This window comes from Halichoerus grypus, chromosome 3 (assembly GCF_964656455.1).
Source record: "Halichoerus grypus chromosome 3, mHalGry1.hap1.1, whole genome shotgun sequence".
Lineage (NCBI taxonomy): Eukaryota > Metazoa > Chordata > Mammalia > Carnivora > Phocidae > Halichoerus > Halichoerus grypus.
In genome coordinates, this window is record NC_135714.1 from 147,581,849 (window position 1) to 147,605,489 (window position 23,641).

The 23,641-nt window shown below is 37.9% G+C and overlaps 1 pseudogene; it reads right to left on the reverse strand.

Moving 5' to 3' along the window:
- Nucleotides 1-3,797: 3,797 nt before the first annotated feature.
- Nucleotides 3,798-10,281, reverse strand: LOC118538860 (glucose-6-phosphate 1-dehydrogenase pseudogene; annotated as a pseudogene).
- Between the last annotated feature and the right edge of the window lie 13,360 nt (nucleotides 10,282-23,641).

Here is a 23,641-nt window from a genome sequence, read left to right on the forward strand (position 1 = left end):
ATTTCCTTAATGATTGATGTTGGACATTTTTTCGTATGCTTGTCACCTATATTTTATTTATTGAAGATTATGTTCTATCTTTGACCACTAATTTTGGGGATTTTTTTTAAGATTTTAAGAGTTCTTTAAATGTTACAAATATGTAACTTACCATATTTTTCTGACTGAGGAGTCTTTTTTTAGCTTTTATTTTAGAGCTAGTCTGCTGACAGAGAATTCCTATTGTTTCTTCCCCTCCTTCATTTTGAAAGATATTTTTACTGTACACAGAATTCTGGGGTGAATATGTTATGCCTCGATGGTGCTTCCCCCTGCCCCATTTCTGTGTCTTCAGTCTTCTTAGATCAGTAGTTTGTGGTCTTAATTTTGGAAAAAATCTGACCATTATTTCCTCAAAAAACATCTTCTTTCCCCTCTTTTCTCACTTCTCTTTCTGGGATTCTGATCAGAACCAAGTTAGTTTGATAACCATCCTGGAACTCTAGATAATTTGTTCTGTTTTATTGACTTATTTTTCTTTGCATTTCATTTTGGATATTTTCCAGTCATGAATCTTCAATTGTATTGTTTGTTTTCTCACCTGCATCAAGTCTTCTGACGAACCCATCAGAAATAGTCTTCATGAGGCGCCTGGGTGGCTCAGTCGTTAAGCGTCTGCCTTCGGCTCAGGTCATGATCCCAGAGTCCTGGGATCGAGCCCCGCATCGGGCTCCCTGCTCAGCGGGAAGCCTGCTTCTCCCTCTCCCACTCCCCCTGCTTGTGTTCCCTCTCTCGCTGTGTCTCTCTCTGTCAAATAAATAAATAAAAAATTAAAAAAAAAAAAAAAAAAGAAATAGCCTTCATTTCCACATCACTGTTTTTTATTTCTAGCATTTCCATATGCTTCTTTCATATAGTTTCCTTCCATATGATGAAATCAACTATTTCCTCATGCATGTGCTTACCTTTGAAATTGGAGCCCTTAACACATTAATCATGGTTATTTTAAATTCCCTAAGTGTTTAAACATCTGTGTCATAACTGATTCTTGTTTACATTTTGTTTTTGCCTTGTAATGTTGTTCTTGTTGAAATTCAACATGTTCTGCAAAATGGTAAATACTGAGATAAATACTTTTCTACTTAGAGATGAGCTCATTTTTTTTTCAGCTATGTCTTTAATGTGGAAATTTGTGTTAATCTAGTCAGGAATTGGCTGAGTTTTAAATATTTGTTTCTGTGCTCACCCTCCGTGCCCCACAGTGATACCTTGCATTTCTCTAATGATATGTTGTGTTCATGATGTGGAACGATACATAAGGGTTCATCTCAATAAATGCTCTCTGCATCACTTTGGGTCCCCCCTCTAGACTTTTAGGTCTTCCCTTTGTGTCTCTCTGCAAAAGGAGCTATCTCTTGCAGCAATTCCATCTGTTTTCATCATATTTTTACTTTATTCTTACTAGTGTGGCTGTGAGGACATATAAGCATGTTGTTTTCTAAAACCCTCTCACATGCAAAACCTCAGTCATGGGTAGGTACTGTGAAAATGGGTAAAAGTCTAGGAGCATCCCTCCCCCCAGGTATCCTTGCCCGTACTCCAAACTAATGCAAGGCTGGGCCTAATATTCTTGCTCTTCCCCAGGAACAAATATATTCTTTTTTTTAATTTAATTTTATTATGTTATGTTAATCACCATACATTACATCATTAGTTTTTGCTGTAGTGTTCCATGATTGGTTGTTTGCATATAACACCCAGTGCTCCATTCAGTATGTGCCCTCTTTAATACCCATCACCAGGCTAACCCACCCCCTCCCCTCTAGAACCCTCAGTTTGTTTCTCAGAGTCCATAGTCTCTCATGGTTCGTCTCCCCCTGACTCCCCGCTCCTTCATTTTTCCCTTCCTACTATCTTCTTCTTCTTCTTCTTTTTTTTTTTTAACATACAACGTATTATTTGTTTCAGAGGTATAGGTCTGTGATTCATCAGTCTTACACAATTCACAGCGCTCACCATAGCACATACCCTCCCCAATGTCTATCACCCAGCCACCCCATCCATCCCACCCTCCACCACTCCAGCAACAGATATATTCTTTTTTCCTTTGTTTGTCTCTCCTAGCTGCAATAGGTTTTCCATGAATACTGCATGTCTACAGTTTTGTGTATTTTGTTTTGTCTTACTTCCTATGGATTAAGGTTTGTGTTCTATAAAGTTGTTCTACGTGAAATTTCTGCAGGGCCTTCTGTCCTGCTCTCCAAGCCCAGCACCACAGGGAGTTTTCTCAGGATTCTCTCCATCTTCCCCATGAGTTAGTGGGGGGGGTCCTGGAGAAAAAGCAAGAGGGTGTTTATTCCCCTGTATCTGCATGCCCTTAGGGGTTTTGCACCCTTATGCTACTACACATTAATCTTTAGCAATTTGTTAAAAATTTCTATCCAAAACTTCTTATGGTTGAAAATGGTATCTGGTGTCATATGTCCCAGGTAAACAAATGCTCAGGTCCTGTTTTTTTCCTGCAGATTGTTGGGGAAGGTCATTGAAAAAAATGTGACCCCCCCTCCCCCCACCGTTGACCCATGAGCTGGATACAGTAACTGCAAGGCTCCTCACTTCCTCCCCTGTCCTTGGAATGTGAGTTCTGCTTGCTTTCCCACTCCCAGAGGCTGCTCCAGAGGACACAGCCTTGAGACAGTGATGTGGTGTGGAGAACACCTGCATGATATACATGACTGGATCTAGTTAAGGTCTCTGTATAAACTTTTAAGATGTGGTAGAGCGGGTGCAAGGATCCATTTACTCCACTCAAGGCAAGACTCCTATGTAACTTCCCTTTGCTTATTAAAACTGCCATCTACCAACCAGGAATGGCCTGCCTGTTTCCTAGGTCTCTCCCTGCCCTCTGAATACAAAGGCCAGTTTCTGATTACACTTGGGAAGCTCTGGTTGCAAACCTACACAGATTCCCATCTAAAAAGTTACATCTTGCCCTCAGGTAAGTCTTGTTTGAAACTATGTTTCTTTTAAGAAAAAAAACTGGTTTTGCTTTTTTTTTCTGTTTGTGGATTTAATGGCAATGGATTAAGGTAGGGCATCCCAGCTACTGCTTCTGCTTTTCCAGTGGCAAGGGGGCCACCAATGTATGGAGTAGGGTGGGGGTGGCCACAGAGTGGAGAGCTGGAGTGGTGGGAGGCAGCTGGTGGTGCAGAGAGATATCCAGGCGGCCCAAGATATAGGGATTGCTGGGTGGCGGGAAGATCTCTTCCAGCTAGTGACCAGGAATGTGGAATGTCACCGTGGCTGCAGTGGTTGCTGGCGCCCTCTCACAGCCTTTGATAAGCACCTCCATGTGCATGCTCTCACTTCTTCCCGTGACTTCTGCGGAGCTTACTCACAGCCAACAGGGATGTGAGCTGGCCACTGCCCCACTGAGGCCCACCCACTACCCCCCCGTCGCCTTTATCATCCTGTTCTAGACCGAGAAGCCTGGGACGGATGGAAGGGCTACTCTTCTCTTTCCTTCCATTGGGGCTCAGTTCCGTGGACAAAAACTGGCTCAGGCAGGGGCTGAGCTAACAGGGTACAGTCATGGTGCAAGTATTAGTGTTCAGTGGTTGAGGAATGTAACTGGACTCAGGCAGCAGCTGCAAGGGGCGGGCAGGGTTTGCAACGGGCCAGGAATGGGCGGCTGAGGACTATGGTCCTGAAGTCCTCTCAAAGTGGAGTGGGGAGGTGAGAAGGTGGGAAGGACACAGACAAGGCCAAGGAAGGGGGCAGGGGAACCAGTGAAAGTTAACTTACTTGGAGGTGTCTGATTACCGGAAGCCCACTGTTCTCCTCGGCTCATCCGCCTGCCTTTGCAGGGCCGCGACTGCCGTAAAGTAAGTAATGGGCTGGGGCTTCTTGCACGATCCTGTGCAGCAGTGGCGTGAAGACCCGGCACGCTTCCCAGAGCAAGTCACTGAACGTAACGTGCATCTACGTCCCACAGAAGTGGCCCAGGATGTGGGCTCACATGCATCTGGGAGGTTCCCATGCCTGTATCGACTACCATAAGCCAGGTCCAGTGCCTACTCCTCGGGATTGGAGGACATGCTGGGCTTTTTGGCCGTCGTTTTGTGTGCGTGGCCTCATTGGGCTGCACGCACATCACCCGCTCCTTGGGCTTGCATTGCTGCTAGAAGCTGTTGCGGCTACCTTGCGGAACTACAGCCGCACCTCAGCCTTGCGATCTTTCGGGGCTCTGCCACAGAGTGGGAAGAAGGGCACCCATCCTACCTCTTTGTTCTCTACGCTGTGAAGGTGGCAATGGTGGACCCACGGGACACTGTGGGGTCGTCCCGGAACCCTTTGGTGGCCTCACCTTCTGCCTTGGGGTTCCCCACACACTGGTCCAGGAGCACATTGTTCTCCAGTACTTCTGAGATACATTTTGACACCTTGCCTTTCTTATTGCGGATGTCCTCTGAGTTGATGGAGGCAGGCTTTGACGTGGCCACCAGACACAGCATCTGTAGGAGGTGGTTCTGCATCACATCTAGGATGATAACAAATGCATCGAAGTAGCCCCCTGTGGCCCTCAGCGCCCAAAAGTTCCTTGAAGGTAAGAGCAATGTTTTCTTGCTTCCAAATGGGGCCAAAGATCCTAGTGGCAAACGTTGGCACCATGAGACTCTGGACCAACTCCTTGACCACGTAGGGGTTAATATGGTAGATCTGTACCTCCTGAAATGGGAAAGTGATGTGCTTGGATAGCTGGCAGTCCCTCAGGAAGGACTAGCTCCATGCTGAGGCAGTTCCAGCCTTTCTGGATCATGCAGGTCCTGCAGATGTTCTTGGTGACAATCTTAGTGACAGTTCTTGGTGATAGATGGCATGGAGTAAGGCCAGGCAGTATTGGCAGGTTGGCCTGTGGCCCTTGGTGGAGGGTGTTCATGTGGCTGTTGATATACTTGTAGGAGGGCACATTATTGTACTTGCCAGTCATGGAGTTTTGGGCAAGGAATGCCTCTAGCTTAGGTTTCTTCTCTAGAGTGGCTCTGAAGAAGGCTCATTCTCAGGTTAATTCTTCTTATGCAAACAGACTTAATAATTGGAAATCACTGACCATGTCTGTACAGTTTGGATTCCTTATTATTTTCCCTGTGACCTCAGTTCCCTGATTGGTTAAATGAAAATTATTAATTTGTGTATCTCTAGCTTTTTCCTTCTTGTAAAGGTGGAAACAGTGCTCATTCCTACTTAGTACTGTATAAGCTGAAACCAGTAGCCTTATTCATTTATTTTTAATAAGCTTTAAATGATTTTTAGGTACCAAGTATCATGTAGTCAGATTATTAGTGAAATTCTGAAATATTTATACTATAAATGTTATAATTCTGGCAGTTGGCATGGTTATATTTTTATAGTTTTCAGTTAATATTTATAATGAAGAATTTATGCCGCCTTTATTCTCTTAGTGCCATGAATGATTTGAGTTCAAAATTATTTCGATATTAAAGATGTATCAAGTTTAGTGTTAGGTTGTGTTTGACCTATGGGAGAAAACTTGGCCTTACATGTCTTGTGGCATCAGTTGAAAAAAAATGAGAAAAAATTTGAGAGGTGATAGAGAAGTTACAGAAATAGAAAATATAACTGGCAAACAGTGACTGAAATTGTGAAAATTGAGGTGGGTATGGTTCTTATGTGGAAGGGATAAGTTTTAAATCTAACTTGGACCAGGTCAAGTGTTTGCAGTGGAGAGGCCTGAATATTGTATCTTAAGAGAAGGAAATAACTGAAAAGAATGCAGGAAAGTGTTGAATGTTAGTATCATCTAAGTCCCCTGGAATTACCTTGTTGGAGGAGAAATTGTTGGCAGATGCTGAATATATATTGAATGACAGTTTAAAATAAACTTGTTAAAATAACAATAATTTGTGGAAAACTTAGGCAATTTTGGGGGGGGTTGCATAAAGACTTTTGGACATAAATAAGCTTCTGAATAAAATTAAAAAGTTTTTAGATATACTATGAATTTTGTCTAGTATTAATTTTTTTCAGGTTTTAGTGCATCCCAGATTCAGTAGTGGTTTGTCATATTATTCTAAAGTACATTTGACAGCTTTCTAATTTTGGTTTAGTAACAGTTTGCCTCATTTTACAATCATGAGCTGGTGTATTACTTAAACTCAGGAAGCTATTTTATTTGTATAGAAAGTACATACTCTAACCTAAAATATATCAAGAAAATTCATTTGACTAATATTTAATAGCCATTCTAAAGTTATCAGTTGGTATATTCTGAGTCAAAATAACATTATTAGGGATGCCTGGATAGCGCAGTTGGTTGAGTGTGCGACTTTTTTTTTTCTTTTTAAGATTTTATTTATTAAAAAAAAAAGATTTTATTTATTTATTTGAGAGAGAGTGCTTGATCAGGGGGAGGGGCATAGGGAGAGGGAGAAACAGACTCCCCACTGAGCAGGGGGCCTGTTATGGAGCTTGATCTGAGGACCCTGAGATCATGACCTGAGCCAAGTCAGACGCTTATCTGACTGAGCCACCCAGGCCCTCCAAGTGAGCCATTCTTGGTTTTGGCTCAGGTTATGATCTCAGGGTTGTGAGATCAAGCCCTGCATTGGGCTTCACAATGAGCATGGAGCCTGCTTAAGATTCTCTCTCTCTCCCTCTCCCTCTGCGCCCCCACCCCTCCCCGCCGCTTGGGTGCTTTCTCTCTCTCTAAAAAAAAAAAAAAAAAGCAAACAAAACAACATTAAACACTCCATGTGACTAGAAGTTACTTTGTCTAAACTTTTTAATTTGTTTGAGAAAAATACTAGATATAGTAAATGCATTAGGCATAAGATGCTGTCTTATATATCCAATTTTAGAAAAAAAAATCATATTGGAATTAACATTAAAAAAAAAAAAACACCACTTTTGTAAACCAAGAAGATACCTTTTCTTTCTGATAGCCCAGAAGATAACCTTTGTCTGTATTAGGTCAAAAGTCCATTCTACTCTTTTAATAAGTCTTAAAAGACAAAGATACTAATAAAGAAAAGATATTTTTGGTAGAACAAATATTAACAATCATTTGCCACTTAAGGGATGGTGTTTTAATTCCAGAGCCTGTCTTGAGCCACAGAGTCATTTTTCTTTGAGTTTTTATACTGATTATTGCTAATTCTTAGGAAAAATTATTCTCTCCACCTCCATCTAAACATCTGTCTTTGACCTATGGATCACCTAGTGCAGAAACATGTCTGAAAAATCTGCTCTATCAAGCCAAATGATGGTTACTGACTTTGCCACTTTCCACTCATTTCTTACAGATGTTAGTTGGCAATGGGCAACATGTTGGGGTTTTGTGAAGGGGAGGCAATGATTATGACAGTGATGAAAAGTATGTAGGAGTATTTAGGAATATGTCAATACTCATGTATTGCATCTGCATTGTATGCATGGATCTGTAATATGTTGTTGGGGAGTGGATTAAGTTTGTCGTAATAAACATTTCAGAATAGGTGATTTAAGCAACAGGAATTTATTTCTCACAGTTCTGAAGACTAGAAGTCCTAGATCAAGGCGTCAGCAAGATTGGTTTCTTCTTCTCTCCTTTTATAGATGACCATTTTCTCTCTGTGTCCTCACATTGTCTTTCCTCTATGTCTCTGTGTCCTAATCTCCTCTTACAATGACACCAGGCATATTGGATTAGGGCCCACCCTCATGACCTCCTTATATTTTAATTATTTCTTTAATGGCCTATCTCCAAATGCAGTAACATTCTGAGTTACCAGGGGTCAAAGACTTCAACATATGAAATTTGGGGAGACACAGTTCAACCCATTACAGGAAGATAGGTGGAGTAGCTAGAAAACATGTATAGATGTTACTATTTAGACTGATTATCACAAAGTGACTATCATTAATATGTAAGATACATAGGTGTGATATAACATTTAGTTTCCAAAGATAAAGTTGTGTTGTAAAATGCATTTATTTACTTATGCAGAACATTTCTGCACTGAATACCAGATAATTTTGTTCAGAAAAATAGGTCTGAAAACGAAAATTAATCTATATCACTGGCAAGAAAGTGTTTTCTATGGGCAAGACTACATGTACGTTTCAAAGGTTGCTGCACCAGTTGTTTCTTATCCTTTGCACTTTAAATACAGTGTGAAGTCTGGCATTTCTAAAGTTTTCTCACTTAGCAGCTGGTAAAAACAACTGTCTTTAATAGTAGGTTTAGAAGTAATCCATGTAGTGAAAAGAACAAAAGTCTGATGATTTTACTTAGTAGTTGTGTAACTGTAGATCATGAGTTAACTTCACAGAACCTTCGTTTAATTATCCCTAAATTAAGAAGAATTATATCACCCTTGTAAGAATCTAGGTCATGATTTCTCAACCTGAGTGCGATTGACATTTGGAAGGATAATTCTTTGTTGTGGGGGCTGTCCTTTGTACAGTATGCCATTTAGCAGCATCTCCATCCTCCACCCACTCTAAGCCACTAGCAAAACCCTCTTACCCTTAATTTTTACAATCAAAACTATCTCCAGACATGGCTAAACATTCCTCTGGAAGACAAAATTACCCCTAGTTGAGGACCACTATCTAGCTGTATGGCAGAAACAAATATTTGTGCCTGATGAAAAAGACAAAGATTGCAAAAGAAGTCCAGACTTAAAGATAGCCCCACTGAAGCTTTTATAAAATTATTATTTTTTTCTAAATCCTCTGTAACCAAGAGAAAAACCTAAGATTTTCAAGAAAATTATTAGAGAGTACTATTTGGAAAGCATTCAAGATCTTGACCAAAAATCTTTAGATACTGATGGGCTTACAGAGAGGACCAGATATGTCACTCTCCTTTCATATTCTCCTTATTTGGCAGAGATGCCTCCAGTGCAGTAAGTTTAGAAAAGTACAGGAAAAAGACACATAGGAGAAAAAAAAAAAACACAGGTGGAGGTATTTATTACAGGTATAAGAACTTTAATATAGGAAAGGAGAGGTTATACAACTTTTCCAAGTGCTGATGGGCCAACCACCAATGATACCAGTCAGAAGCATTAAAGCAGGTTGTTCTCAACAGCAATCTGGAAACCCCCTAAAACGACAGAAAATGTTTATTCCACTGAGGATAAACTGCTTCTCCTTCTGTTATGAAGAACTTCAGTTTAATAAACTTGTCACTGTTCACTGCTGTTTGCCTACGCTGCCATCTTAGGGGCTCATGTTGTCTACAAGATTATCAAGAGCTACCTCTTCACGTTGCCAGTTTGAGGGTATTCATATGGATGTAAACACCTTGGTTCTCATTTTAAAAAATCTATGAAAATATCTCTTCCTCAGATCTACTTGTTACCAAAATTTTCAGTTATGTCACTTACATGTCTCTTACTGTGATGGTTACTTTTGTGTATCAGTTTGGCTAGGCCATAGTGCCCAGATATTTGGAAAAGCATTCTTTTAGATGTTTCTGTAAGGGATTTTTTGGGGGATGATTAACATTTAAACAGGTTAAATAGGATTTTGAGGAAAGTAGATTCCCTTTGTAATGTGGGTGGGCCTCATCCAATGAGTTGAAGGCCTTAATAGAACAAAGACTGACCTTCCCCCAAAAGAGAAGGAATTCTGCAATATTGACTCTTCCTGGGTCTGCACCCTGTCCACTCTCCCTGCATTGTCAACCTCCATAATCAAGTGAGCCAATTCCTTAAAATAAATCTCTTTCTCTCTCTCTCCATATATATATGTGTATGTACACACACACTTACACACGTCCATCCTACTGGTTCTATTTTTCTAAAGAACCCTAACTAATAAAGTTACTGTCTAGAAAGTGAATCAGTATGAATTTGTACTTCTAACCATTTTGTCTTAAAGGCATACTTAACCTTAATACCAGTAGATTTGTCAAATTTCTGCACACAGAAAGGAATTCTCTTCTCCATTATCCTTCAAAGAGACCTGGAGTAGGGCTGTAAACAACTATTCTCTTTCTTGTGGTCCCGCCATATTGAACTACATTTGAGTGAGTCCTTGGTTGGATATGGCACACATATCTTCTCTTTATTCTTTTAATGGTATCTATTAATGAACAAAAATTCTTTGATTTAAAATAGTGGAAGTGTGGGGAAGTGGAGCAAATCCCTCAAAACAAGTATAAAACTGGACAAAATTATTTTAAAAAATCAGTGCACTAGAAATCAACCAAACACGACAAGAAGTTGAGACGCACTTACACATGAACACTGCTAGTGGGAAGTTTGTGGCTTTCTTGTCTTGATGCTTTCCCATCTTGCTACCTCACCCTTATTCCCACTCAGGTTACAGAAACCTGTCCTCTTTCTGGGTGGAGGGGATAGATTCACTTCACTGTGTCTGATAGAGCAGCTAAAACATTATTTTGGAAGTGAGAGGGCCGTAGAAAATAAGTTAATAAATTCTCTATACATTTCTGGCTGACTAATAACTAGATATGTGCTGGAGACACCAGATAACATAGAGAAAATTGGAAGCCTGAGGAAATTTGCAGACTTGTTGAACCATTGAATGTGACCCTCAACCTACAATCAACTCAGAGGGCAGATGGTGGAAGCCTTATTCGCATAAGTGTTTTACATAATCACTGCCCAAAATACTGTCTGCTAAACTATATAGACACAGGGGAGATACCTAGGAGTGTCAGACTTAAGCAAATAAACAAAAAACAGAGTTGGCATATCTGTAGCTGTACATTATGGGGAACAAAATTTCACATTTGAAATCCAGGCAAGATAATTGTTTACTAAAACCAGTAATATTTAAAAGAACAAAACACAATCCAGAGATTTTATAAAACAAGGGTATACACCTGGACAGTGATTTACTAGAAATCTTAGTGCAGTAAGGTAAAAAAGGAAAAGACAGATTGGAAAGGAGAAAAAAAAACAAACTGTACTTGCAGGTGATACAATTATGAAAGTAGTCACTCCTAAGGCATCTATAAAATAGCTACTAGAATTTTGGGCGACTTTAGCAAGGTCGTATATATTCATAAAAGATACAGGTTGATATGCAAAAATATCAATTGTATTTCTCTATTATAAACAAAAAATCCAAGGACAAGTTCTTAAATGTTCTATTTAAGTATAGTATAAAATACTTAGAAATAAATTTTGATACAATGGGAACACAAGATGTGGGGACACCTGGGTGGCTCAGTCTATTAAGCATCTGCTTTTGGTTTAGGTCATAATCCCAGGGTTCTGGGATTAAGCCCCACATCTGGGCTCCTTGCTCAGCGGGGAGCCTGCTTCTTCCTTTCCTTCTGCCTGCTGCTCCCCCTGCTTGTGCTCTCTCTCTCTCTCCCTCTCTGTCAAATAAATAAATAAAATCTTAAAAAAAAAGAAGCACAAGGTCTGTATACCGAAAACTACAAATCAGTACTGAGAGATACTGTGCAGAAGAATACAAGAAACAAAAATACCAGAAATTTAAAAGATTCATTACCTACAGAGAGTTGGTGTGAATGGGATGGAAATAGTGGAGAGGTAAGAATGAGATAACAGGCATGAGAAGGGGGAAACACTTCATGGGGTTTCTTTTTTATGCCTCTGGTTATTATAATCATGGCATTGTGTTATATATCGCGAAGTAAATAATGAAAATCAACCAGTTTATGGAGGAAGCCCAAATGGAATGAACTCAGAAACACATAAATCTGTCTTATAAATGAATAATGTAACTATAAGGTTGGGGGAGGAGGGAAGTAACAAGTGATGTTAGAAAATATTTTTACTGTATATTGTAAAGTCAAAGAAAAATGAACTAAAAAACAGTATGTACTGTAGTTAGTAAATTTGATTCTCACAGAGATGTGAGTGTATCTGAAACCAATTTATGCATACGCTAGAATTAAATTATTAAGAAAATGTGGATAATGAGAGCCAGTTTTCTCATTGCCAGGGAACAAGTGGAAAGATGGAAACTTAGAATAAACCCTGTGGAGGTAGATTGGTATTGGAGGTACTGGTATGAATGCAAGTTTGTTTGTTTTTAATATATGTATTAGGTAGTTACAGAGATAAGATAGATGTATAAATGTGTGTTAGCATATGTAGATATATTTCCTAGCTTTACCTGTTGAGACTAAATGCGGTGATACGTCAGAAAGCAATAAATAAATAAATCAATCTAGGACCCAGGTTGTATTTGTAAATACCGTTACCCAGTTAAGTGCCTTGAAGAAATGCTTAATTTCAATCCTGGGACAGGGAAAGTCCAAGAGGAACCTGGAACATCTTATGGATTTAGCAAGTAAGAAAGTGCTCAGAAATGATGGGGACATGTTGAGAGGACCTGGGAGCCAATTTGAAAGAGTTTCTAATTGTCAAAGCTGGAATAATATGAGCAAAAAATTAATAATTATAATATTAGATTATCACTTACAAAATAAGATAAATATCATTTAGTTATGCTGACATAAATAAAAAATGGGGAAGAAAGAGTCTCTCTTCCCTAAAGTAAAATTCTAATTACTAAATGTAGAAATAATGAGGTTAATAAGAAAATCACTAAGAAGAACACTTTAGTAATATATGCTATAGGCCAAATTGATTCATGGATTTTAAAATTAATTGGGAGAAGTGTGATGAGAAATGAAATATTTGCAAAGCCTTGAAGTATGTCCCCAAAAGGTACTTATTAAAGGCAAACCTATACAACTTCCCAGTGAAGAAATTCAGACATTACTGACATGGATTGATTAAGGTGGTAAGATGTGTCGACATTGTGTACTCCCTGATAGGATGCACTGAGAAGGCACAACTCCACTTCTGGGGCATTGCTGCCAATATGCATAATCCCATTCGAACTGTGAAAAAAACTGCAGGCCATCCTAAACCAAACACCCAGATATTCCAAAACCATTTATTGAAAAGAATATTTTTTCTCTATTAAATTACCTCGAGTTTGTTGAAAATCCGTTGACCACATATCTGTGTGGATATGTTTCTGGACCCTGTTCTACTCCTTTGGTGTAAATGTCTTTCCATATCCATACCACACTGTTTTAATTATCATAACTTTTTAAAGTAAGTCTTAGTTTAAGTACTTCATATTTGCTCTTTATTTTAAACATTTTACTAGCTAGTCTCAGTCCTTTGGATTCCCATGTAAATTGTAGAATCAGCTTGTCAGTCTCCACAGAATATTCAGATAGACGTATGATTGGGATTGCATGGAATCTATAGAGAAATTTAAAGAGTAAAAATCTTTAAAATACTGTCTTTCAATACATGAAAGATAGCTATCAATTTTTTCTATTTTTAGGTTTTTAATTCTTCTTCACAATGATTTGCTCTTTTCATTGTGCAGGTCTTGAAAATATTGTGTTAATATATCACGAAGCATATCATAGTTTTGAGGTTGCTATAAATTGCATTTTCGTTTTATTTATTTTTTAAAATTGTTTTTCAAATTTTTAAAAAGATTTTATTTATTTATTTGTCAGAGAAAGAGAGAGCACAAGCAGGGGGAGCAGCAAGCGGAGGGAGAAGTAGGCAGAGGGAGAAGCAGGCTCCCGGCTAAGCAAGGAGCCCAATGTGGAACTCGATCCTAGGATCCTGGGATCATGACCTGAGCTGAAGGCAGACACTTAACTGACTGAGCCACCCAGGCATCCCTATAAATTGCATTTTTTAAATTTAAGGTTGTTTGCTGCCAGTATATAGGAATCAGGTTGAGTAATATATTGGCCTTAATTTTGGCACCTATGGTATGATCACTTATTAGTTCCAGTATCTTTTTTGAATGACATTTGGATGACAATTGAATCTTTTTCTGAGATTTATAGCTACAATGGTGGCTAAAATACTGCAGCAAACCCCGAAGTCCAGGAGGCTTTTGTCTTATGCAATATAGTGTTGCCTTTATTCCAGGAGAGGAAGGAATCAGACTTCTTCTCCAACTGCTTGGTTCTCCATCACTTTTAACTAAGGGAGTGTCTTCAGAATTAAAACTCCTAGCATGCTTTGCCAATAGGTTTCTTCTTGTTTCTGCCAGAAAGAATTGTGTTCATTAGAAGTATGCCTTTATAATGTGTTATCCTGATGAAAATGAGGGTTGAAGCAGCGGTGCATCTATCTACCTTAAACAGTGGCGTCATCCTGAGAGAGAACTGGCTGTTACTTTTCTATTTGGTGTAAACCAAGCATATGACTTAAAAATGGGGCACACTGGGACGCCTGGGTGGCTCAGTCCTTAAGCATCTGCCTTCAGCTCAGGTCATGATCCCGGGGTCCTGAGATCGAGTACCGCACGGGGCTCCTTGCTCAGCGGGGAGTCTGCTTCTTCTCCCTCTGCCTGCCACTCCCCCTGCTTGTGCTCTCTCTCTCTCTCTCTGGCAAATAAAGAAATAAAATCTTAAAACAAAACAAAACAAAAAAAAAACGGGCACACCGTAAGGATGATATTGATACATTTCTCAATTTTCAACTTGGCCCCACTGTGTTGTTAATTATAATTACTGGAAGCTCCTTCCAAATTCTGAAAGGATATTTTTATTAGAATTTTAGTTTTCCATTATGTTGAGAGTTTTGTCTTTTAGTGTTTTTTTTTTTTTTTTTTAAACTGAAGAGGTGGTAGAGCTTCCATCAAGAGAGCTAGTTTCTAGTTTAGACATGTATGTGGTGCTTGGTATAAGGCAAGTTACTAAACCTCACCTAGAACCTAAAGGGTTGAATAGAAGTTAAAGGTAAGAGTAGGGCAAAGAGTATATCAGGATGAGGGAACTATATGTACAAAGTCAAAATTTTAAATAAAAATTTCTGTCTCCTAGTTAGTTGTCTTGCTATATTCTGTGTATCTCTAAGTCTCTTAAAATAACTTTTATGAGAAAAAGATAAATAAGCAAATAGAATGAAATTATAGTTATATGGATTTTAACCTTTAAATTGAAATAATAATAATTCATTTTTATTTTATTAGAATTTTGGCAGACAAATTTTCATATAAAATATTAAATAATGGCTTACTGGTCAGTTAATGTTATATATAAAATATAAGGGACTTAAAAATAAACTATAAAATAAAACAAATAATATTATTGCTGATACATGGTATTTCCATTTCTTTATGGATTAAACATGTTTTTTATATACTCATCTGGAAACCTGAGCACTATAATATGTTTGTTTTCAGGGAGAAAGGTTAGTTTTTTTTTTTTTCTTTAACCTACCAACAGAGCATGCAAGAAACACTTTTCCCTGTGACAGACTTACTGGTATTATGAAAATGTAAATGTCTTTGCTGTTGTTATGTTGGTTCTGGGATGAGGAGACAGCCTTGTCTTAGTAGTTCTTAACCTGAAAAGGTACACTGATAAACTCATTATGCATTTGTCAGAGACCTCTACATGGGTTGTATAAAAGTTTATTATTTTGTTTTTAAAACAAAAAGCAAGCATAAGAATACAATGGGATGCATCTTGATCATGATTCCCTCTGAAATGATTATCTTTGTCTGAACGAACAGCCTAAACATTGGGCATAAACCACCCTGCTGAGGTCCACAGTCCACCTGATGGCCTCTATTTGCAAGCATGGCCATGTACTAAAAGGGTCATTGCTGCCATCTGAACTGTGCCTCCTACCCATCTAACCCTGCTGGAAGTCCTATGAGGTAGTGCTATATCCTTATTTTATAGGATATAGAGAAAGTGAAACAGGGAGGTTAATGACTAACCCTGATGTCTATGAATCTCAGCTAAGAACCCTCTTAGTGGGGATCTAGTGTCTACAGTTGTAACCTCTGCACTTCATTGCCTCCATTAGCACGATATGAAGCCTCTTAAGGGTCTTCTCATGTTTTCAACCCTCTATCAGTAAAAGCAAATATATTTTTCCCAGAAGCTTATTATTTTCAGCTCACATTCTAGTCTACTTTCAAGGATAATTAACTTATTTTGAAGTTTTATAAGTTTCCACCGATCGTTTTAGGTGTGACATGCCTCAGAGAATTCACAGAGATATATTATCTGCATGTTGCAAAAGAGCGTTTTTTTTTTCTCTAAACATTGTAAGTTTTAAAAAGTTTTAAAGAGAATCCTAACATTTTTCAACTAGATAATTTCAATCTTAGAACATAAAATCTGAATCAAATTTTAATTCATCTATTTTTCTTTCTTTCCTTAATTAATAGTTAAGAAATAACTAGTGCTTTTTAAAACTGGGAGAATTTATTCTTTTTTTCTTGTTCCCAGTGATTAAGAAATACTTTGGCAGAGTGCTCTAGAAGTCTTATATCTCATAATCTTCTGACGATTAGATCACAGATGGAATGTTCTTTGCTAGATGTCTTATTTAGCAAAAATATTCTATTCCTCTGTTCTTGCTTTTTATGGCATCTGTTTTTCCACGATGGATAATAAACTTCTTTGATAATCTTTATAGTTTGATAAGAAATTATTTGGAGAAAGAAAATTTTAAATGAAATATATTTGACAGACATATTTGATAATATTGGCTTTCTTTGAGTTTCACGCACCTGACTTATTAATGTCCTATATATGTGTAGACAACTGCACATTGCCACTGCTAGTCACTCTAAACCTTTTGACATTGATCTCCACCATATACTCCAAATGAATGGTTAAATTTGGTGGCGAAAAAAGGGGAAATATCTTATTTATCCCTTCCTGTTACTTCTTAAAGATCAACTCATTGTGTGACTAGTAGGTGCAAGATTATATGCCAAACACACAAAAAAATCATGTTTGATAACCAGTTAATTATGTGTACTCAAAAGTAAGTTTAGTACAAGGCAAATTGTGATTCATGTATGTGCAGTTCAAAGAGTTGTAAGTTGTGAGTGTGAGTTTAATAAGAAAATGATAAAAATTTAAGGAAATGATAGCATGCCAGATGGGGCTTGGGAAAAAAGTATGATTTGTATCAATCTATTTAATTAAAAGAAAAGAAAATATTTTCAAAAAAAAGGAAGAAAAGAAAATATTTTCCATTTCCAGGCATTTCTTGGAACTTGGAAGAAAATGATAAATGAGTCACAGTCTTTATCTAAAGAAATTATCAACTTATGGGAAGAAATGGAGACATAAACAGACAAATACAGTGCAGTGTGTTAGTTTCTGGTTTAGAAATGTATGTGGTAAGGTTTCACAAGGTTGAGGTACCAAGTGTTGATAAGAACCTGAAGGATGAATAGAAGTTAAAGGTAAGAGTGGGTCAGAAAGTATACCAGGATGAACTATTACATATACAAAAGCCAAAATGTGAAAGAAAACATATATTCAGCTAGCTGAAATAAGATACATATTATTTCAGGGCATGAAGTGTAAGATTTGAGTAAGAGGAGATGAGGCTGGTGAGGCAGAATATAAATAATGGTGTCAAAAATGCCAAGGAGGCTACACTTTCTTCTAAGAACAGGTGACTCCTGACAATTGAAGGGTGACATGATTAAATTTGTACTTCAGCAGAATCACTGATTAAAAGAACCCAAAATAAGTGAGAGAAAGATAAAGTCTGTTTTGAGAATTCAGGTTCATGAAGAAAGTATTCAGAAATCAAAATGGCATTAAGTCTACAACAAAAATATTAAAATATAGAATAAAAGAGGGGAATTCCATTAAATTTCTAGGAAAATTATTGTCAACACACTGTTACATACCACGCTAAAATTTCAGTTAGGTTTTGGGTAGGAACATAGTTTTTCAAAAGTGGAATACCTCAAAAATTACCCTTCATATATAGGGAGGCTACCATAGAATGTGATCCAAAAATGAGAGATAGTAATAGAAGGGAAGGAAGAGGGGGAGGCGTGGTGAGAGAAGAGTGGAAGAAGGAAGAAATAAGACAGACATAAGATCTAGGAAAAGGATACATGATAAAGAGAGAAATAAAGAAATCTCCACCGTTAACAGTGAAGAGAATGTCCAAGATGAGAAAAGGGCAACTCATACAACTGGGGTAAGAAGATAAGAGACTCCTCAAGATTGCCCTAGGGGAAAAAAAAAAGCAATGGATCAATTGCCTTTTGTGCCTGACCATATTAGGTGAGTCCTATAATTATTGATTGGTATTTAAATAAAACAAAACAAAATAAAACAAAAAAAGCTAAATTAAAGGATGAAGCAGTTAGTAACTTCAGAAAAAAAGATGATGGGCAAGAAGGAAAATGTAATCATATTGTACAATGTAAGTTGTTAATTGAATAACATTTACTAGTAAAATAATGCAAATAATGAAATTTGATTTAACCATATATTTTAAACTAACATGAGGAGGAGAACAGAGGGGTCATGTGTTTTGGGGAAAAGGGGACAATGATATGAAAGAACAGAATTTCCTTCTTTTATATTTGGAAGATATTAGATACTGTATAATATTAGAAAACCAAGTAGCATTTATTATTTAGCATTAAGAAGTAAATAATAGGAGAAGCATCCAGAGAATGTACTGCCTTTGTATTATAGGAGACAGATAAAAGATTGTAGAAGAGAGAACTTTTCCAAATGAAGTTTATGCTGTATTTTTTCCCTAAATTCTTGGAAACTTAATGTTCCTATAAAGGTCACATTTTGGTTATAAGAAAGGGGGTTCCCTTGAGGTTCAGCTTTTCAGTTTTCCTGCAGAAGCTCTTCATTTTGTGATACTCAGAAAGATTGGAGGTTTTGCATATCCTTTCTTTTATCACTTCCCTTGAGGAGACCATCTTTTACCCTCTGTTCTTCTCCAGAAGTACTGAAAGAGTCTACTTTTGTATGTCTTGTGATTTCCTTCTTTCAAAGTAAAACTGACTATCCCCAACATCATTCTCATAACAAAGAAAATGGCTGTACTTTTAAGTCAAAATAAATCACATATTTTCTTCAGAATCTTCACTGCTAATTAATCTTAGCTATTTTTCACAAGCCCACACTGCATATTTGAACAAAACTTTCATTACTTCCTGTTACCGAAGAATTAAGTTAGAAGTTGTCTTGTTTCCTCTCAGAAGGTTCCTATTAGATAAACCAGAGCAGATTCATCTGTTTGCACGTTTCTCTAGGGTACACGAAGATGACTTGCAAAACACAAGTTTGTTGACACCAACAGATGTGGGTTCCCATCATGGCCTTTCCATTGATTAAATGTGGCCTCAGGGATGTCATTTATTTTCTGTGAGGACATAATATTACCCGCCTCAAAGGAGTATTGTGAAGACTGTATTCTTCTTGAGGGCTGATGTGCAGTCTCTCTTATTTTTATTTTTATTATGTTTGTTTCTGCACCTACCATGAGACCTCACACCTACTAGGTAACTCAAAAAATGGCTTTTCCCCTTAACTGAATGATCATGCCTGTGATATATAAATGTGGTGTCTGGCACAGTTGAAGGTTCCATGAGAAATATGCCTTCCTTTCCTTCTTGAATTATCTATGAAAAGGCTAATGGCTAGTTTACTCTGTTTTATTTATTGGAAAAACTATATTATCCCTTTGTGGTCTAGCCTGACAAGCTTTTGAGATGATAATCTTCATATGAAAGAGTAAAAGTAAGGATTTTCAAGGATTTTCGTTTTGTATTGTTAAAAAACATACGATTCTGTTTGTAAACTGGAGACTGTTTCAATTATGAATAAATAACCAGAGATATGTTCTTTTCACTTGACTTAGTATATAATATACATATAAGACAATATTCCACCGAAAGAAGATTCAGAGTCATGCTTTTGAAGCTCTGTGAAAGGAAACCAATCTCCCTTCCAGTGTCCAAACTCAGGCCAATGCTGAAGAACTAGATAATAGGAATGAAGGAGAAGGTTTGTACAAACTTGAAAAATCTCAAATCTTAGCCTTTGAAGGCTGCATTGTTGTAACCCTGAAGTCTGATATGCTAAGCTAGAAGCAAGCAAAGGCCAAGGGACGTGGTGGAGAATATGGCATATTCGTAAGGTTAGGATAGGGTTGTCTGAGAGGGCAAATGAAAAGCATAACATAAGGTTGAGGAATATGGATACAATTTATTTTAAGTATCTTGAATACTTGCAATATGCCAGGCGCTATGCTGATTATTAGACAAAAAAGCAATCCTTGATTCAGTGAGCTTATATTTAGTTAGGGGACAATGCATTACAATGAGTGCTTCTATAGAAAATATGTTTTTAAAAAAGTTCTATTTGAGGAAATCACTAGTCTTAAAGAATGAAATACAATTTCACTGGGTAACAAAAATCGCTGGAAGAAGAAGGAGCACTTGCAACTATATAGGGGCTTCAAAAGACAAAGCAAGAAATATAAGCAGTGCTCAGATGAGAAGTAACCCTAGATGCCATGCAGAGGAGTTTGGATTTGAAATTATTGAAAATAGGATCAGGAAGAAAATTATTATGTTCCTTTCCTTTTAGAACTAACACTGGCAAAAAGGTGGTGTATGGATCTGAGGGTGGTAAGATTAGAGTCATGAAGATAAACTATTCTGCTTTAGTGTTATTAATCAATTCTTTAGTCAAACATTTATTGATTGCTTACATAGTGCCAGGCACCAGGTAAGCTAAATTTCTTTTTAAAAAGGACTTTAATAAAGGCAGTTACAGTAGATCACAGAATGGCTGAATATTTAGAAGGTTGAATTAATAAGACTCTGTCATCATTTTTGTAGGAGGAAAATCAAATTTTCAGGGGTCTGAGGCTGGCTAGTTAGGATGGTGTTAGTGGTCATGGTGAGATCTAGAAGTTGTTACCTGAAATCTTAGGTTAATTGAGAGAAAAAGGAAACGGGTATAGTCTGAGTAGGCAAGCCAAGATAGATAGGTGAAGAACACAACCAGGAAATTCAGTCAGAATAATATATGGTACCAGTTTTCAGCCTGAGATCAGTCCTAATAGAACCGGAGTGAGCTGAGTATAATAAATAGAACTGAAGTCCTGCTATATGACAAAAGGAGTAATTCAACACTCAATCTAGGATAAGGGGCCATTTAGAGATCAGAGCAGAGAGGAAAGTAGGAAAGAGCATGTTAGAATTCAGGTGCCACAGGACCACCACATGGTAGAACACAGCTTTCTCTTTAAGCATCCTTTCCTAACAAATTGCATGAGAGCTGCCCTGTGTAGGGGTTTAGAGTGCACGCACAGGCGTGTATGTGTGTGTGTGTGTGTGTGTGTGTGTGCATGTGCGTGTGCATATGTGTGATGATTGCAGCACAGACAAAAGGCTAAGGCTAAACCATCTAAAGTGTTCTTGTCATTCTTAGGCCAGATGTCCACCGTGGTGCAGTGCTCAGAGCAATGCTCAGAAGATTAAAAGGAAAAATTCTGGCCAGGGCATTCCTTCAATGTGCACAGTGAGCCTTAGTTCCCAGCTGTCTGCTGTTCCATTAATCCCTGTCGTGGGATGGAGGCTAGAATTTCTGGTGCTAAGCATCTGTTTGTGTTTCTATTGTGTGGAGAATTTGGAAAATGCAGAGGGTGACTTTCTCTACCTGTGAGGCCAGAAGAATGTTTTGTGTGACCTTCTTCTATGAAAAGATTGAAAGATTTAAAAATGTCTGTGAATGGGGTAGCCACATATATAAATTACATCTGTGACCATGGAGTGTCCATGGGGAAGCTTATGGAGTTTAGTTTTTCATTTTCTCTCTCCTTCCATCCTCCCTTCCTGCCTTCCTAGCTCACTAACTTCCTTCCTCCTTTCCTTCCTTTTTTATCAAGAAATGCATTTTTCCTATGAGTTAGCATAATATTGAGGATATAAGTATAAATGTGTTCTGGCCTCAGGAAGTTCTCAGACTTGTGGAAAAATGGCATGTGAGTACCACAGAGACTTATATACTCTGAGACCTACCAGTGGCATAGGTCTGTTCCTATGACTCTTCCTAAAGAAATAAGGGAACACTTCACAAAATAACTTTCAACCTAGATTCTTTAATAGTGTTTTTCACCCTAAGAAGAGAGAGAAAAACATCCTAGGCAGTGAACAGCAAGGAAGACAAGTGTAAAAATATATGATGTGTTCAAAATGATTTGTTCATTTTGTGGTGTTGGAACATAGGGTGTTGGAATATGATTTGAGGAGATGTTATAGGTTATCCCCAGATTGTGAATGAGCTCATTTATCATGCAAAGTACGGAAAATTATAAGGAGCATACAGACTATTTTACAGAAGGGTGACATGATCCAATTCTGTGTATATGATTTTGAGTTCTAGATCTTTTTTTTCTGAAACCTGGTATTTTAGATTTGGTGGCAAATCTGAACAGCATGACAGGGAGTATACTACAAGGTGATAAAAGGAAGAGGATTGACTGGGTAGGTATTTCTTAAGTAGAATTGCTAGGAATGGAAGGATATAAGAGAGGAATATTTTAGATATTTGGGATGAAGATCAGTGACTTCACTTGTGTGTTCTTTCAAGACTTAACTGTCTACCACATTCCCAAAACTAGAAGACACTAAGGATAAAATGTTGAATAAGAAACTGTACTACTCTATTAACCAAGCAACCTGGAAAGCCTTGATAAATTATAAATGCAGCCACAAAAGGCCATTCCTAATTAATTGAATGTCTCTGGTGGTCTCATTCACGCACACCATTGACCTTACCTCTAATTTCAGATATGGCTGCAGGGGATAGTTTTTAAGCATCCAACTTCAAGCATATGCCACTTGTAACTTCACTTTCTCTCCTGAGATGTCTCATATGGTACAGAAACTTGCAGGAGTCCTCCCATCAGACATCCATGACCAAAGGTGTGGAAAATCCAGAATAAGTGGCAAAAGATGGAGATGATGAATATCAAAGCCTTAGGACCAGTTACAGCCAAATTATTTCATAAATCCTGCATTACTAAGTCTTTTAAAGAGACCATGACTTGCCTCTCACCTGCATTTTTGTTCTGTACATGTATGCTTTAGTTAACACCTCTGGAGGAAAATCTCAACAAGAGGGAAAAAGCTCTGGTGGATAAATACTTGTCAAGGTCAATCTTTAGGTTGATAATTCTGAGAAACATCTTACTTGCTGAAGCAAACAGGAATTAAGCACCAGTTGGCTTCGGCTTCAGTGAAAGGGGAACACAAGCAGGGGGAGTGGGAGAGGGAGAAGCAGGCTTCCTGCGGAGCAAGGAGCCCAATGCCGGGCTCGATCCCAGGGCCCTGGGACCATCATCTGAGCCGAAGGCAGACACTTACCAACTGAGCCACCCAGGTGCCCAGTAGCTTTTCATTCTTTATCTTTTTTTTTTCTTCATTTATTCTCAGGCTCTGGTTTCATATGGGTCCCTAAAACCACCAAATATAAAAACCAATAGGCCATAGACAATATTGAGGCTATAGACAATATTGAAGAGAGGGGATTTTATGAGCAATGCAAGCTAACAGTGAGTGTATGCAGTTGCTAGTTATTTTCTACCCAGAGCAAACTGCTCAGATGGACTTATCTCTAGGCACCTTCCAACTGAGAATATTTACACTTCCAGTTTAACTCTATTCCTAATTTAATATCATCAAAAGTTTTCCTTGCTAAAAACAAAGATTCTACACTTAAACTATTTAATTGACTTCCATTTGCAAGTCATCTACTTATGACTTTGGACCATATAAATGTCAAGATTTTTTATCAGACTGGTTGAATGTAAAAGCTGTTCTATTGTCAAAAAAAGTGACATTGAAAGTC